We start from the raw sequence: 15,398 nt of genomic DNA, 5'->3' as shown, positions 1-15,398 counted from the left end.
CTGTATTCAAATGTTAACAACAGCTTTATTTGTAATAGCCCAAAATTGGAAATTAAAAGATGTCCCTCAATAGATGAATGGTAAAACAAACTGTGGTATATCCATATCATGGCATATTTCTCAGCATTAAAAGTAAATGAACTATTGATACTGATTTAGATGAGTCTCAAGTGTATTACGTTGAGGAAAAAAATTGTAAAAAGTCACATACTTTATGATTCTATTTATATAAAATTCTGAAAATAGCAATTATAAAGAATGAAAACAAATTAGTGTTTGTCAGGGGTCATTAATGGTGAGGGTAGGTGGTGAGTGTGACTATAAAGAAGTAGCACAGGAGAGATGGAATACATCTTGATTTTGGTGATGGTTAAATAAACCTACGCATGCCATAAAGTAACATAAAAATATACTCATATTCCAATATCAATTTCCTGGTTTTCTTATTGTCTTATAATTATGAAAAATGTAATGATTGAAGTAAACTAAATTAAGACTTTAAAAAAAGAATCATTTTCCAAGGTGACCTTGTCAAGCTTTTGTATCTGCAATTCACATCAAGAAGACAATATATTTTAAAACTGAGATATTATTTAATACAGTAGGATGCACAGATCACGAATGTAGAGTGAGTGTTGACAAACTCATGTGCACAGGAAATCAAATCTGAATGCAAGATCCAGAACATTTTTATTACTCCAGAGAGATCCCTCATGTTCCTTTCCAATCAAAATGCCAGAGATAATCACTGAGCTGATTTCTGTAACCATTATAACATTTTCTTGTTCTGTAAACTCACACATGGATTCACATTGTATATGTACTCTGTTGCTTCTCTCTTCTTTCACTCAACATGTTTTTCAGATTTATCCATGCTGTTGCATATTGATTCTTTTTAATTGCTAGGTATTATTTCATTGTACGAATATTCCACAACCTATTTATTTACTTGCTTATAAACATTGGGCTATTTCTAGTTTTTCATTATTATGAATTAAACACTAAAACTTATTTCTACAACTATGTGGAAATATATATACTCATCTATGTTTAGCTAAATAGAAATGGGTGTTTCTTATAAAGTAGTTATATAATTTCCTCTGCCTTTCTGCTCCTTGATGAGCAGTTTTTAATTTTCATAGTTCCATTTATTAATTTTCTAAGTCTATGTGTTTTATATTCTGGCTAAAAAATCTTTTCCTACCCTACAATAATGAAGATATTCCCCTATGTTGTATTGTAGACACTTTATATTTTTGTTTCTTCATTTGGGCCTGTGCTCCATTTTGTACAACTTGTGTATATAAAACAAAATAGGAATTAGGGGTTTGGTTTTGTTTTTCTTATACCAAAATGCGGTTATTTCAGTACCATCTGTTGGAAAGATTTTCCTTTCTTCATTTCATTGCACAGGCACATTTGTGGAATTTAAATTGGAATATATGTATGAGTTTAGAATTAGCCTATGAATTTCTATAGCAAAGTTTGTTGGCATTTTGATTAAGAAGGCATCAAATATATGGATAAGTTTGAGGGATTCATATGTTTACAATATCAAGTTTTTAAATAAATTAATATTGCATGTATTTCCATTTTTTTGGGTTTAACTTAACTTTTACCCATTAATTTTATAGTTTTAAGTATAGGATACTTTATCATTTTTGTTAAATTTATTTCTAATTGTTTTATATTTTTGATGCTACTAAAATTGACATTTTACAAGTTCATTTCTTATTTCTGTTACTAATATAAAAAATTGATTTGGTCTGTCATCTATTTATTTACCTATCAATCTATCATAACCTGAGATCTTGCTAAATGAACTTATTAGTTCTAGTAGCTATTTTTGTAGATGTAGTGATATTTTCTAGGTACTCAGTTACATCATCCGCAAATAAAGTTTAATTATTCCCTCCAAGTAATTGTATCTTTTATATCTTTTTCTTGCATTAGTGCACTGGTTTGGGCTTTTAATAAGACATTGTACATAGTTGGCAACAATGGACATCTTAGGAGAAGGAGTTCAATATTTTGCAATGAAGTGTGATGCTAGCTTTATATTTTTCATAGAAACAAAGTATTTACCAAGAATAAATATTGATTTTTACAAATACATTTTTTCGCAAATATTGAGGTGAATAGATTAATGTTTCACCTTTTGTTCAGTTAGTGTAGTGAATTATATTAATGTATTTTCAAAAAGTAAATCAGTCCTGCACTCTTAGAATAAATCCCCTTCGACATGGAATATTATCTTTTATATATATTGATGTAATATGTTTTCTATTATTTTGTTAGAAACATTTTTGAAAGTATTTTAATATATTATAGTGGTCTCTAATTTTGTTTTTGATAATATGCTCCTTGGGTTTCAGTTTTAGTGCTATTCTGGTTTCATAAAATAAGATATTAATGATTCTCCAACATTTTATTTCCTGAAAGAATTTGTGTAAGCTTGTTTTATCTTTTTTCTTAAGTAATAAAACAACCTTGGACTAGAGTTTTCATCCTGGGAAGTTTTATAGTTTAAAATCAATTGTTTAGACATATTTTCTATTTTTGGTAGGCTATGGTTTTAAGAGAATTTGTTAAAATCTAAGTTTTCTCATTTATTGACAGTAACTGGTTCCCAATATTTGTAGGACCTGAATTAATATTCTCTCTTTCATCACTGCTTTTGTAATTTCTTTCTTTTTATTCCTGCTCAGTCTTCTTAGGGATTTATCAATTTCTCTAAGAACTGCAAAAACTGTGATATTGCTGATTTTCTTTTTGCTCTTTTTTAATTGTTTACTTTTCACATCCTCATTTTCTTCCTTCTCCTTATTTTTGGGTTAAATTTACTTTTTCTTTTACATTCTTAATTTTAAGCCTAGATTATTATTTTATTACTATCTTCTTTACTAATATCAGAATTTAAAACCATCTCTCTTCACTGACAATATGATTCTATATCTAGAAAACACTAAAGACTCCACCAAAAGTCCACTAGAGCAGATAAATAATTTTAGTGCTATTCCTACCAAACTACCACATCATTCTTCACAGAATTAGAAAAAAGGTATTCTAAAATTCACGTGGAACCAAAAAAAGATCACAAATAGTCAAAGCAATTTGAAGTAAAAAGACAAATCTGGAGGAATTACAACACCAAACCTCAAACTATACTATAAAACTGTTAAGACTTTAAGAATCTAGTAACCAAAGAAGCATGGTGCTGGTACAAAAGCAGACACATAGATGAATATAACAGCCTCACACCTACAACCATCTGACCTTTGACAACACTAACAAAAACAAGCAACGGGGAACGGACTCCCTATTAAACAAATGGTGCTGGGATAACTAGCTAGCCGTATGCAGAAAATTGATACTGGACTCTTACTTTTCACCACATATAAAAATCAACTAAAGATGAATTAAGGATTTAAAGGTAAGACCCAAATTATAAAAATCCTAGTAAAAAATCTAGGAAATAACCCTCTTGATATTGACCTTGGCAAATAATTTTTGGCTAAGTCACCAAAAGCAATTTCAATGAAAACAAAAATGGACAAATGGGCCTAATTAAACTAGAGTTTCTGCACAGCCAAAAATAAAAATAAAATAAAAAACACTATAAATAGAGTAGACAGATAACCTACTGAGACCTGCTGCATGGGAGAAAATATTCACAAACTATGCATCAGACAAAGGCCAACTATCTAAAAATCTATAAGGAACTTAAACAAGTCAATAAGCAGAAAACATATAATTGTATTAAAAATGAGCAAAGAACATGAACAGATACTTCTCAAAAGAAGACATACGATTTGTCAATTAACATATGAAAAAACGCTCAGCATCACTAATCATCCAAGAAATGCAAATCAAAACCATAATGAGATACCATCTCCCAAAAGTCAGAACGGCTATTATTAAAAAGAAGAATAGGTAATGTTTATATACTGTTGGTTGGAATGTAAATTAGTTCAGCCAGTATGGAAAGCAGTTTAGAGATTTTTCAAAGAACTTAAAACAGAGCTACCATTCAATTCAGCAATCTTATTACTGGATATATACCCAAAGGAATATAGATCATTATACCAAAAAGACACATGCACTCATATGTTCATCATCATGCTATTCACAGTAGCAAAGACATGGAATTAACCTAGGTTCCCATCAATGGTGGATTGGCTAAAGAAACTGTGGTACATATACACTATGCAATACCAAGCAGCCATAAAAAAGAACAAAATTTTGTCCTTCGTAGGAACATGGATGGAACTAGAGGCCATAGCCCTAAGTGAATTAATGCAGAAACAGAAAGCCAAATACTGCATGTTCTCACTTATAAGTGGAGCTAAACATTGAGTACACATGGACATAAACATGGGAACAATAGAAAACTGTGGACTATCAGAGGAGGAAGGAAATGATGGCAGCATGGGTTGAAAAACTACTTATTGGGTACTATACTCACTATCTGGGTGCAATACACTCATGTAACAAACTTGCACATATACCCCCCTCTATTTAAAATAAAAGTTGAAATTAACAAAAAAATTTAAACTATAAATTTTCCCTTAAGCAATTTTTAGGTGCATTTCATAAACAAAACAATTTTTGTTTTTATTATCGAGGTAGAAATGTTTCCTTATTGAACTTGTGTATTACTTTTTGGCCATAAACTATGTAAAAAAAAAAAAGAGAGAGAGATAGTTATTAGCCTGGCTTTCTTCATTTGCCCACCACTTGTACCAATTACTGCATCCAGAGACTTATGTACTCAGATTGGCCCAGTTAATATTAGGTGGCCCTCCTAGATTGAGACATGGGTTGAGAGAAAAGGATATTAAGCAATAAATATGGGGAATAGGGATGTTGTATATGAAATAAAATAGAGATAGTAAGAATGGAGTGAAAAGGTCCAGTTATTCCTCCCATAGGTAAAAATTATGAAACATGGACAAAAGCATTAGAAACAATGATTTGAAGTCATTAGAAAAAACAAAGGCAGTCATGAACTTGAGGAGCAGTTAATATTAAAATATTGATATTTTATATTATCAGTAAGAACTGTGGGTTTGAAGCTTTATTGTTTAGGAATGGTCTCCAGCATACCCTATGCAACCCCTAAGAGGGCAGATTATAGAGTTTGAAGCAGACACAAAACTGGAAATTTAGAAGGGCCATTTTGTAAATGAGAGAGCTACAGAAGAGCTAAAATACCAAATCTGACTATTATCTCTGCAAAAGCCCTGACTTATCACGGGAAGCTCAGTGGAAGATAAAATACATAGACAAGGAAAAAGGAATATACTCTTGAAAGACTGAATGACTTTTGGTAATATTTGCGAGTTTGATAGTTTATAAGCATTGCCTGAGTGTATTCCTCTGGTATCATATAGATTTGAAGGCTGCAAGTGGACACCATATTGGCTTAAGTTGTTAGACAGCAGAATTCAGAAGTGTTAAAGGAACTACAGATCTAGGAAAATACAGAGAGAAAGAGTCTCAAGATCTGAGGATAGATTCTGTACAAATATTTGCTGCCAGCTAAGCTATATGCAGATAGCTAAACTCTACATTCAGTGGAGATAATCAGGAGGCCAGACTAGAAAAGAAAGATAAAAGAAATAAAGCAGCATCTTGAAGCCAAACAACATGAAAAAATACACAAATTGCTGCAAGAAGTTGGTAATAAATATTTTTCATTGGTCCAGAAAAATGAACTGCCTGTTAGACACAAAAAAAGAGTAACTCCCAAAAAATCAGATTTTAGAATTGCTACAATTTCTTTTTAAAATGTTCAGTTTTCAACCAAAAATATTTACTAATACAAAGACTTTGTAAACTACTTATACACAAGAAAAAATGTAGCCTATAGACATTGATTTCAAGTGAACTCACAATTTGCATTTTGCAGTATTCACATTCACGTTTTTGAGAAATATGCTCAAAGAATAAAAGGAAAATATGCCAATAAGAGTAAACATGTAGATTATTAGTAGAGCAGTGGAAATTATAAAAAGAAACCAATTGGATATCTGGAGCTTACAAGTCCAACAATAGCTGAACTGCAAAGTGTGTGAAATGGCCTCAACAACAGATTAGAGATAGTAGAAAAAAGAATAAGTGAATCTGAAGCAATTTTAATAGCAATTATCTAATCTGAAAAAATACAGAAGAGAAAATATAAATAAAATAAACAAATCAGACTTTTTCTTTTTTACAGGGTCTCACTCTGTTACCCAGGCCAAAGTGTGATCATAACTCACTGCATCCTTGACTTTCTGGGCTCAAGCAATCCTCTTGCCTAAGCCTTCTTAGTAGCTGGGACTACAGACATGTGCCACCATGCCTAGCTAATTTTTTGATTATTTGTAGAGACAGAGTTTCACTATGTTGTCAAGGCTGGTCTCAAATTTTTGGAATCAAGCATTCTCCTACCTCAACTTCCCAAACTGATGGAATTACAGGTGTGAGCCACCATGCCCAGCCTCTTTTAGACTTTTGAGACAATATTAAATGATCCAACATATGTGTAATTGAAATCTCAGAAAAAGACAAAAAGAAAGAAGACTTCAAGATGGCTGACTAGAATAATTTCAGGCCTGTATCCTTCATTTAGAAGAACCAAAATAGCACGTAGACAGTCACACTGCACATGCATTATCCAAGAGGGAACACTGGAATTCAACAGAGAAGCAACAGGAAACATCAAAAGCAGAGAAACAGAAGGGAGAGTGGTAGTGTGCCTGGCCAAGTTCAACTGGGAGCCAGGAGTGACCTCCCATCATGGGCAAAGGGTAAGTGAGAGACTTCTAGCAGCCCACATTTGTACAATGGAATCATACAAACCTGGCCACAAGAGAATTCGTTGATCCTCCCAACTCCTAAAATGAACATAGGGAGCTCCTGGGAGACTGTGGGATGGAACTGCTCCAGAAAGGGAACTCATGATGAGTCTCACACCCTGTCTGAGACATAATTGGCTACAGTAAAATGCCAGCTTCAAAACTAATCTTTGGCAGACTCCCATGCTTTCCTGGGTCCCAGAAATGCTGGGACTGAGGTATTTCAGAAATTCAAGCTATCACTTCTGGAATGGAATAATGAGCTGGGGGTACTCCCAACACTGGAGCTAAGAAGTGAACAAGGTGTGGGATACAGCTGCCAGTGCCAGGAAGCAAGTGCTACCAGGACAGAGATGGGAATCTGAGTGGGGCACAAGTTGCCACTGAAACTTGGTCACTAGCTGGTTGGGGCTCCTGTAGCAGGAGCAGGAGTGTGAGCTAGTCATGGGCTATCACCACTAAGCCTGGGAAGCAAGCCTTGTTGAGACAGGGGAATGAGAGGGACACTCTTCGCTGGCCTTGGCAGTGGTCACTGAGGATGGCCCAACCCTCTCCACTAGCAGGGCCTCAACATGGATGGTACTACCCCTCACTGAACACTCCACCTGGGGCCTGATGATTGCCTCTCCCAGCAGGCTAGTGCCTGCTGTCATCATTGGTGGGGCTGGAGCACTGCGTGACCAAACCTGGTTTTGCCCCCCACCCCAAGAGCACATCTCCTGAAGTCCTGGAAATTGCCCAATCCAATCCACCATGTTGGACACCTGAGCACTCCTGGGTGCCCAAGTTTTGGTATAAACTTCTAGCTGTTACCACCTGTATTCATTTTCATACTGCTATGAAGAAATACCCAAGTCTGGGTAATTCATAAAGAAAAAGGCTTAATGAACTCACAGTTCCACATGGCTGGGGAGGACTCACAATCATGGTGGAAGGTGAAGGAGGAGCAAAGTCACATCTTACATGGCAGCAGGCAAGAGAACATGTGCAGGGGAACTGCCCTGTATAAAAAACCATTAGATCTCATGAGACTTATTCACTATCATGAAAACAGCATGAGAATAAACTGTCTCCATGATTCAATTACCTCCTCCTGGGTCCCTCCCATGACAAATGCTGATTATGAGAGCTACCATTCAAGATGAGATTTTGATGGGGACACAGCCAAACCATATCCAGCACCTCAGATGGCACCTACCTGAAGGCCTGAAGACTGGCCCACCAAGCCCATCACATTCAGTGCCAACATCAACACATACCATACAGGACCCAGAGAATCATCAAACCACAGCTATTGCCATCACTCACACCATGCCAGCGTCCCTGTGTCCTGAGAACCTCACCACTCACCTAGTCTACTACTGCCACTGCTGAATCCAAATAAGTCACACGGAGGCCAAATAATTGGCTCGCCAGTAACTGCTAACACAGGTGTCAGTATATACCACCCTGGTGCATAAAGATAGGCACTCTCATTCCACAGCTGCCACCACTGGGGCCTGACGACTAGCCCAACTGGCACCCTAGACTGCAGCACCATTTAGCACAGCCTCCTTTAATAACCACACCTTAATCCACCAAGGAAATCACAGATGCCACTAACCCTATTTGTAGGCAAAGAAATCATACAAAGACTACACTAATGCACACACCTAGATTCAAAGCCAAAGTACCCTACCCAGCCAACACCATAGATACATCTTCAGGAAAATTCCTCCCCTACAAAAGTAAATTAAAAATTGAAAGAAGTGATGGTTATATCAGATGAGCAGATATAAATGTAAGACATAAAAAATATGAAAAATCAAGGAAATATAACACTTCTAAAGAAACATGTTAAATCTCCAGCAATAGATCTTAAATTTTAAAAAAATGTTAAAAATTTTTTAAAATTCAAAATTCAGGAAAAAGAATTAAAAATATTTATTTTCAAAAAGCTCAGTGAGACCAAGAAAAGTGTGAACAACAATATAAAAAGCTACAAAAATAATAAAGGCTGTAAATAAGAAATAGATAGGTTGTTTAAAAATAAACCAATTAGAAACTCCAGAACTGAAGAATTCATCGAAGGAAATACAAAATACATTTACAAATGTCGACAATAGACTAGATCAGGCAGAAGAAAGAACCTCAGAACTTGAAGACAGGTCTTTTAAAAATAATCCAGCCAGACAAAAATAAACAAATAATAAAAAAATGAGCAAAGACTTTGTAACATTTGAGATAATATAGAGCAATCAAATATTCAAATTATCAGTGTCTTCTAAGGCAAAGAGGCAATAAAATAATTAAAAAACCTATTTTAACAAATGATAGATAAAATCTTTTCTACTTTAGCAAGATATGTAGACATTCAGATATAAAAGGCTCAGTGATTCCTAGCAAGATATAATGGGAAAAGTGCTTCCCCATGGCACATTATAGTCATATTTTCTAAAGTCAAAGAAAAAAGGTGAATTCTAAAAATTGGAAGAGAAAAGCATTGAGTAATCTATAAAGGAAAATCCATTAGATGAAGAGTGTATTTCTCAGTAGAAACCTTATAGGCCAGAAAAGAATAGGATATTTTCAAAGTGTGGAAAGGAAAAAAAAAAGCTAACAACAAATAATACTATGTCAAGCAAAATTATCTTTCATAAATGAAGATGAAATAAAGTCTTTCCCAGATAAGCAAATGCTGAGGAAATTCATTGCCATTGAACTGACCCTAAAAGAAATGCTCAAGGAAGTCCTAAACCTGGAAGCAACATCATGGAAACACATGAAGGTATGAAACTCACTGGTAAAGTAATGGCACAAAAGATAAAGAGAAAAGACTCAAATGATACCACTACAGAAATCCACCAAATCACAAAGGTAGTCAATACAGGAAAAAGAAAGCAACAAAGAATATAGAAAACAAACAGAAAACAACTAATGATATGACAGCCTCACAATTACTAATAACCTTGAATGTAAATGGATTGAATTTTCTATTTAAAAATATAGAATGGGTGAATGGATTTAAAAAAACATGATCAAACTATATGCTGCTTAGAAAAAACTGGCCTTAAGGAAAAACTTAAGAATTTTTTTTTAAATCATGAAACAAGTGAAAATGGAAGCACAACACACCAAAACCAGTGGGATACAGCAAAAGTAGTGCTAGGAAGGAATTTTATAGCAATAAATGCCTACATCAAAATAAAAATAGAAAGATAACTTAACAGTCTAACAATGCACCTCAAGGAACTTGAAAGGCAAGAACAATTCAAATTTAAATTTAGCAGAAAAAAAGAAGGAATAAAGATCAGAGCAAAAGTAAATGAAATAGAGACTAAAAAATTACAAGGGTCAACAAAATGAAAAGTTAGTTCTCTATAGAGACAAACAAAATTGTTAAACCACTAGTTCAAATAATAAAGAAAAGAAGACAGAAGACTCAAACAAAATTGGACATTAAAAAGAAGACATTTCAACTGGTACGACAGAAATTCAAAAGATCGTCACACACTATGCTGACATATATGCTGACAAACTGGAAAACCTAAAGGAAATGGATAAATTTCTGGAAATATGCAACCTCTCAAGGTTGAGTCAGGAAGAAATAGAAAACCTGAACTGCCCAATATCAAGTAGGGAAGTTGAATTGGTTATAAAATGTCTCACAACAGAGATAAGCCCAGGAGCACATGTATTCACATGTATATTCTACTAAATGTACAAATAACTAATACCAATTCTTTTGAAACTATTCTAAAAAATTAAAGAGTACGAAATTTTTTTCTAACTCATCCATGAGGCCAGCATCGCCTTGATATTACAACCAGATAAGGACACAACAACAACAACAGCACACAATAGGCCAATATCCTGATGAACACAAATGCATAAATCCGCAACAAAATACTAGCAAATGGAATCTTGGAGCTCATAAGAAATATATATACGATGATCAACATATTTATACTGGGCGTGGAAGGATAGTTCATCATATGCAAATCAATAAACATGATACTTCACATTAATGGAATGAAGCATAAAAACCATATGATCATCTCAATAGATGTAGAAAAAGCATTTGCTAAAATTCAACATTGCTTTATGATAAAAACTTTCAACAAAGTAGGCATAGGAGCAACATATCTCAAAATAATAAAGGCTATATCTGATAAACCCACAGCTAACATCATATGAATGAAGAAAATGTGAAAACCTTTGTTCTAAGATATGAAACAAGGATGCCCACTTTCCCCAAAACTATTCAACGTGATACTGGAAGTTTCAGCCAGAGAAATCAGGAAAGAGAAAAACCAAGGCATCCAAATTGGAAAAGAGGAAGTCAAATTGTCCCTCTCTGCTGTTGATATAATCTTATATATAGCAAAATCTAAAGGGTCCACCAAAAACTACTAGATTTAAATGCAGTAAAGTTGCAGGGTACAAAATCAATGTAGAAAATTCAGTAGCATTTCCATATATCAATAATTATCTAGCCGATACAGAAATCAAAAGGCAATAACTTTTATAATAGCTACCCTCCTCCAAAAAATACAGAGGAATAAATATAACCAAGGAGGTAAAAGGTCTCCACAAGGAAAACTATAAAACATTGATGAAAGAAATTGAAGATGACACAAATGAAAAAACATCCCGTGCTCATGGATGGGAAGAAATAATAGCAAAGAACAAGAAAAAAAATACTAAAATTTACATAAGCCCCAAACAAGCCTGAATAGCTAATGCAATTCAGGGCAAAAAGAACAAAGCTGGAGGCATCACATTATTTGACTTCAAAATGTATAACAAGGATATAGTACCCAATACAGCATGCTGTTGTAGAAAAACAGACACAAAAACCCATGGAATAGAATAGAAATTCCAGAAAGAAAGCCACATACTTAGAGCCAAATGATCTTCAACAAAGCCAATGAGAACTTACATTGAAGACAGGACATGTTCTTCAATTTATGGTGCTGGAAAAATTGGATAGCCACATGCAGAAGAATGAAATTAGACCCTTATTTCTCACCATAAACTCAAAATTGATTAAGGACTTAAACATAAGACCTTAAATGATAAAACATTACAACAAAACCTAGAGAACTATTTCCTGGACATTGGTTTAGGCAAATAATTTATGAGTAGGACATCAAAAGAACAGGTGACAACAACAACAAAAAAAGGGACCACATTAAACTAAAAAGCTTCTGCACAGTAAAGGAAACAATCAAAAAAGCAGAGAGCAATCTTTTGAATGGGAGAAAATATTTGCAAAATATTTGTCGTGCAGGGAAATTATATCCAGAATATACAAGAAACTCAAACAACTCAGCAGGAAAAAAACCCCAAATAATCCCATTAGAAAGTGGGCAAAGAACATGAATAAACATTTTTCAAAAGAAGACATACAAACGGCTAACAAGTATATGAAAAAATGGTCAACACCAAAAATCATCAGATAAATGCAAATCAAAAGCACAATGAGATATCATCTTACTTCAGTCAGAATGGCTATCATTAAAAATAACATGTTGGTGAGGATGTGGAGAAATTTTCACACATTTGCTAGTGGGAATGTAAACAAGTACAGTCACTATGAAAACAGTATGGAGAGTTCTCAGCTATTTTATCCAGCTATCTCACTACTAGATACCTACATAAAGGAAAAGAAATGGATATGTCAAAGGGATAACTACTACACTCACATGTTTATTGTAGTACTATATACAACAGCAAAGATATGCAATCAATCTAAGTGTGCATAGATGGATGAATGCATAAAAAACAAAAATGTGGTAGATATACACATTGAAATAATATTCAGGCATAAATGGATGAAATCATGCCATGTGCAGCAACATGGATGGAACTGGAGATGATTATCTTAAGTAAAATAAACCAGATACACAAAAAGTAAATATTGCATGTTCTCACTTCCATGTGGGAGCTAAAAAATTTGATTCCATGGAAGTAGATAGTGGAAAGATAAATTAAAAATACTGGGAAGGGTCAGGATGAACGGTTGCATGAAGATAATTCTGTTAAATAGTGTTAGTCAGGGTTCTCTAGGGGGACAGGACTAATAGGCTAGATGCATATATGAAAGGGAGTTTATTAAGAAGTATTGACTCACACAATCACAAGGTGAAGACCCAAGTAGGTCATCTGCAAGCTGAGGAGCAAGGAAGCCAGTCCGGGTCCCAAAACCTCAAAAGTAGGGAAGCTGACAGTGCAGCTTTCAGTCTGTGGCTGAAGGCCTGAGAGCCCCTGGCAAACTAATGGTGCAGGCCCAAGAGCCCAAAAGCTGGAGAACCTGGAGTCCGATGTTCGAGGTCAGAAAGCATCCAGCATGGGAGAAAGATGGTGGCCAGAAGACAGCCAGTCTAGTCATTCCACACCCTTCTGCCTTTATCCTACCCGCAATGGCATCTGATTAGATTGTGCCCACCCACATTGAGGCTGGGTCTGCCTCTTCTAGTCTACTGACTCAAATGTTAATCTCCTTTGGCAGCTCCCTCACAGAGACACCCAGGAACAATACTTTGCATCCTTCAATCCAATCAAGTTGACACAATAATAACCATCACCCAGTGCCAATATACAATGAGATGGAGTAATGTTTGATATCAGAATAGGGTGACTATACTTAACAAAAATGTATTGTACTAGGGTGACAGAAGCCCTGAATACCCTGACTTGATTACTATGCATTATGTACATATAACAAAATATCTCATGTACCCTATACATTCATACAAACAAAAAAGAAAAAAATAAAGAAAAATATTGAAGAAATAATAGCTGAAAACTTCTCAAATTTGATGGAAAATGCTAATTCACTAGTTCAAGATGTTCAAGAAGCCACAAGTAAGAGAAACACATAAGGTACATTCAAGTAAATTTTAGTTAAATTTCTTATAGTAAAGAGAAAATATTAAAGCAACAGGAGAAAAATGACACATTATATAAGAGTGGAAAAATGATACAATTAATGGTAGCATTCTCAATAGAAACTTTTGAAGACAGAGACATTGAAAATGGCATAGAAAGATGAAAGAAAAAATCCCTGATGACTAGTAATTTTATATCCAGTAAAAATACATTTCACAAAGAAAGAAAAAGTGAAGATATTTTCAAATAAATAAAAATGTAGATAATGTATTGCTAGCAAAACTACACCATAAGAAATACTAAGAGAAATCCTTAAGGATGAAGGAACATAAAATCTGATTATACAAGAAAGAATGAAGAGCACTGAAAATGATAAACATTGGTTAAATATAAAAGATTATGCACAAACGTAATTTTCTCTTGATTTCTTTATAATAGCATATGCCTGTTCAAAAATTATGACAACGTGTTAGTAGATTTACATAATTGGGACTAAGACATTGCAAATTTTCTACATTTAACTGGAAATAATTCAACGTTAAGTTTAAGTAGATTATGTTAAAAATACATGCTGTAATTGCTAGATCAACATCTAAAACAACATTGCAAGAAAAATAGTTATAAAATCAATTGTTATTTTGTTCCAACATCTAACTCATCTTTTGGATCTTCCTAACCCCAAAGCAGGGTCCTGGGAATAGTGTGGTAAACAAAAGAAAGGCTTCTTAAGTCTACTTGCTCCTGCATCACCAATTGACTGTGTTATCTTGGGTAAGTTATTTAATATTTTTCATGCCTCAGTGTTCTTATCGGAAAAATAGGAATAATAATAATAATACTAACATATTTTATTAAATTTATATAATGAAATTAGTCGATCTATGTTGATGAATACATGTTGCCAATTATCATTGTTCTTTCTATTAAATCAGTCAATGAGTGAAGATGTATGTTGAAGGTGCAACTATTCACACCATTAGTATATCAGAGAGACATGCATTTTAAGAGTGACAAGTCAGATTAACCTAGTTGTAGGTAGACTTTTGGGATATTTTAAGGTTTCAGAACATTCTGAAGGTGAAAAGTATATCACATGTCTGGATGCAGATATTGCAGCATTGTTGAAGCAAAGGAAGAGGACGAAAATAAGGTAAAGTTGCTTTTAAAATGATGCATCTGAGAAAAAAATGGAATAGACAAATGAGGATGCAGGAATAAATTAACCCTGAAAGAGATCAGAATTTTCTTCAGAATGACTTTGAAACCAGACACATATCCAAAGTAGTTATATCAAGCTCTTGAGACAACAGTGGGGAACAGCTGAATTCTTGTTTCATTTTTAAATTATACATCTTATGGTATAAATTTATAAGCATAAGTCCTTAGTTCTATAATTTTGGACCAGTTATTTAAAGTCTATTAGGCTCAGTTACACTTCTATAAAGTGTAACTATTAACACTCTCTCACTCGGCTGCTGTAAATTTTAAGAGATTTATCTTGTGAAAAAAATTAATGTAATACTTAGCACCTGATACCATACTTATTATTTAAATCATGATTCTAGTATCTCTTGTTCACATTCCCCTTTCTGCTTTCCCCAAAAGGATATTCCCAACTAATGACAAAAAAAACACAATTAGACGTGCTTCCTGAGACAGCACCCATTGGGACTAGAGAATCCT

Source organism: Nomascus leucogenys, chromosome 12 (genome assembly GCF_006542625.1).
Source record: "Nomascus leucogenys isolate Asia chromosome 12, Asia_NLE_v1, whole genome shotgun sequence".
Taxonomy (NCBI): Eukaryota; Metazoa; Chordata; class Mammalia; order Primates; family Hylobatidae; genus Nomascus; species Nomascus leucogenys.
Note: the sequence above shows the minus strand (reverse complement) of the source record.